A 3994-nucleotide genomic window follows, 5' to 3' on the forward strand; every position below is an offset into this window, starting at 1 on the left:
CAGCAAGTTTGGAAAACTCAACAATGGCCAGAGGATTGGAAAAGATCAGTCTACATCCCAATCCCAAAGAAAGGCAGTGCCAAAGAATGCTCCAACTACCGTACAATTGCACTCATTTCGCACGCTAGCAAGGTTATGCTCAAAATCCTACAAGGTAGGCTTCAGCAGTATGTGGACCGAGAACTCCCAGAAGTACAAGCTGGATTCCGAAGAGGCAGAGGAACTCGAGACCAAATTGCTAACTTGCGCTGGATTATGGAGAAAGCCAGAGAGTTCCAGAAAAATATCTACTTCTGCTTCATTGACTATGCAAAAGCCTTTGACTGTGTGGACCACAGCAAACTATGGCAAGTTCTTAAAGAAATGGGAGTGCCTGACCACTTTATCTGTCTCCTGAGAAACCTATATGTGGGACAGGAAGCAACAGTTAGAACTGGTCATGGAACAACTGAGTGGTTCAAAATTGGGAAAGGAGTACGGCAAGGCTGTATATTGTCCCCCAGCTTATTTAACTTATATGCAGAATACATCATGCGGAAGGCTGGACTGGAAGAAACCCAAGCCGGAATTAAGATTGCCGGAAGAAATATCAACAACCTCCGATATGCAGATGATACCACTCTGATGGCAGAAAGTGAGGAGGAATTGAAGAACCTTGTAATGAGAGTGAAAGAGGAGAGTGCAAAAAACGGTCTGAAACGCAACATCAAAAAAACTAAGATCATGGCCACTGGTCCCATCACCTCCTGGGAAATAGAAGGGGAAGATATGGAGGCAGTGTCAAATTTTATCTTCCTGGGCTCCATGATCACTGCAGATGGAGACAGCAGCCCTGAAATTAAAAGGCGCCTTCTTCTTGGGAGGAAAGCGATGACACATCTGGACAGCATCTTGAAAAGCAGAGACATCACCTTGCCAACAAAAATCCGAATAGTCAAAGCTATGGTTTTTCCTGTCGTGATGTATGGAAGTGAGAGCTGGACCATAAAGAAAGCAGACCGCCGAAGAATTGATGCCTTTGAATTGTGGTGCTGGAGGAGGCTCTTGAGAATCCCCTGGACTGCAAGGAGAACAAACCTATCAGTTCTAAAGGAAATCAACCCTGAGTGCTCACTGGAAGGACAGATCCTGAAGCTGAGGCTCCAGTACTTTGGCCATCTAATGAGAAGAAAAGACTCCCTGGAAAAGACCCTGATGTTGGGAAAGTGTGATGGCAAGAGGAGAAGGGGACGACCGAGGATGAGATGGCTGGACAGTGTCTGCGAAGCAACCAACATGAACCTGACACAACTCCGGGAGGCAGTAGAAGACAGGAGGGCCTGGCGTGCTCTGGTCCATGGGGTCACGAAGAGTCGGACACGACTAAACGACTAAACACACACACACGAGAGAATGGATATGTCTGAGGAATGAAAGGCTTTTAAATCTAGAAGGACACGGCTTGCAGATAGGATGGCACGCCTTTTTTATGGTATGGCAAAACTAAAGCACACAAATACTTCCAAAACAACCTGATAAGAGATGCTTTGCGAACTATATGGGGAAAAAGTAGAAAACCAGAATCTATAGGAAAATACCAAGATGGGTCTCTCCAATAGAAGCATTTACTTATCCAAATCTTATCAACTTTGAGAAAATTGTGACATATAATGAAATTATATAAATATAATGAAATAAAAACCAGAAGGAAATCTCAAAACCAAGGAAGAACTAGCAAGCCACTATTATGGTTACTTTTATTGCAAATTCAATCAGTATGTAAAGAAGAATCTAGAACACAAGGTTTCTACAAGAAACAGCCACCATTTGATAAAATATTACTTTCGACAGAAAATAAGCTAATTAAGAATATCTATAAATTCCTTTGTCGCTATGCGGAACAAGAAAGCCCATAGGAACACATTAAAACACGTTTAATGCCATTCCTATGGGCAAAAAACTCACCGTTATGTGAAAATCCTCCATACGGCTGCCATTTTTGCTGCCCGGTAAGCGAGGAAAGGGCGCGAAAACACTGCAGGTGGCCATTTTCTTTACCCGGCAGCTATTTTGGAACCGCCAATCAGCTGTTGGAAAAACATTGTTATGCGATAATCGGTAAGCGAAACACTTACCGATCATCGCAAAGCGATGTTTTACCATTTAAAACATCGTTATGCAATCACAAAAACGATCACAAAAACTCAATCGCTATGCGGATTCGTCGTTAACCGAAGCGCTCGTTATGCGGGGCACCACTGTAATAATTCCTGTCCCCCTGTTCCTTCGAAATGTTGCATCTTAGATGACTTGCTTTAGTCTGCATCCTAATTAGAGATTATTTGTTTGAAAGAGGGCTCCATGGTGGTATTAGTGTTGATCTTTCTGAATTAACACTTCAAGGCAGGCTATTTATATATGTGTGTGTCTATAAATGCCAGTTCGGGATTAGTTGCAGTTTGCTTTTGTTGTGAAAGCCACCTATACATCTATCTATAAATGTGTCAGAGTATCGTTACAGCAAGTCGTCATTGCTAGTCGATTACACTCCAGACTCATAATCAGGTAAATAAAATCCTGGAAAATGCTGTGTTTCATAGTGCAATGCCATGGTTAGAATATTTCTCCTGGAGTGGAAAACTCTGTTTTGATTCCCCAAAAGCTATTGCGTGTCCTTGAGTCAGTCATAGTCTCTTCATAACCCATTCTACTCAGCAGGGTTGTTGAGCTGCTTGGTGAGAAATCTGGGATTTTCAGGTGCTTTGACTGAAGCCAACCCTCTTTTGAGCCCTGACACCTAAACCTGAGGGGTCTTCTTAGCTTCCTGTTTCTCTTGCTAAGGCCCTTTCTTGCTACTCCTAAGAATAGCCCCGAGTGTAACAGGAGGAGTGTTGTGAGAGAACCAAAGCTCCCATTAGGTTGTTATGCAAATACTGCAAAGTAGGGAAAGCTAAAATATCTCTGGGATTTACCCTAAATATCCATTGTACAGTATCTTGCATAGAATAGGATCCAAAGCAGCTTTTTCCTGCTTCCTAGAAAATTCAGGAGCTGCCTTTTTTTCTTCCCAGTTGCCTTGTTGTCAGGCTGAATTTGAGCTGATGTGTGTTTTCTCAGGAAAGGTGAAAATCTCTCATCTTTCTAAGAGGTAGGGCCAGGCTTCCTTCTGATTTTCTGCCACCTTATCCTGCACCCTCAGTACCAAACTACCAGGAGGGATTGTTCCTCCCCCCCCCCCCCCCGGTACTAGGAAGGTGATGTGATACCCATTTCCATAATTTCAAACATGCTGAGATTAGGGTCAATCCAGCAAAATCTGGGGTTGTTTTTTTCTTGTTAGTTTTGTTTTGTTTTAATATCTGGGCTTTTAGTTTTGGAACATGTAAAGCGGTAAGCAAGATGCCGGTGCATGTGAAGACACGGAAACTCCTTTTTTTTTTGCCCTGGAGAAGAACCACAAAGAAGCCCACCCATCGGAAAGTGGGGAAATGACTCCTAGGGGTGTTGGAAACCTTGGGATCTCAAGAAAAGCTTGTGTCTCCTGCCTCTTATTTTAGAAAATGACTTTACGATGGAGCGCCACCAGCTATGTGGGAAGCTGAGGGTAACGTCCAAGGTCACAGGAGAACATCAAGAGCCTTTTTGATCTTGTTGCCTTCTCAGCCTGGAGCCCATGTACAGCCTTGTCTTGGTGAGCCCTTCGTTAATTCTTGAAGCTGATGACATCTGTGGAATACTTTCCTTGTGGTTTACCTCTTGTGATCTAAATAGTTTTTTTTTTTTACTCTCACAGCACCTTTCATACACGCAAGAGCTGTTCCTGCACAGCTTGAGGGAGGCAAATTTGTTCCTCTGTGTCCAGCATGGATTTTTTTTTTGGGGGGGGGGGGAAACATAACATTGTACATACCCCCAAGGACAATTTTCCTTTAAGAGCCTCCTCAGTCTGCTTTAAAGGGGAGTGGGTGGGTAGGTGGGGGAGTCTTTGGCTTGCTACAGCAGCTGTCTTCAGCCT

This window comes from Pogona vitticeps, chromosome 15 (genome assembly GCF_051106095.1).
Source record: "Pogona vitticeps strain Pit_001003342236 chromosome 15, PviZW2.1, whole genome shotgun sequence".
Lineage (NCBI taxonomy): Eukaryota > Metazoa > Chordata > Lepidosauria > Squamata > Agamidae > Pogona > Pogona vitticeps.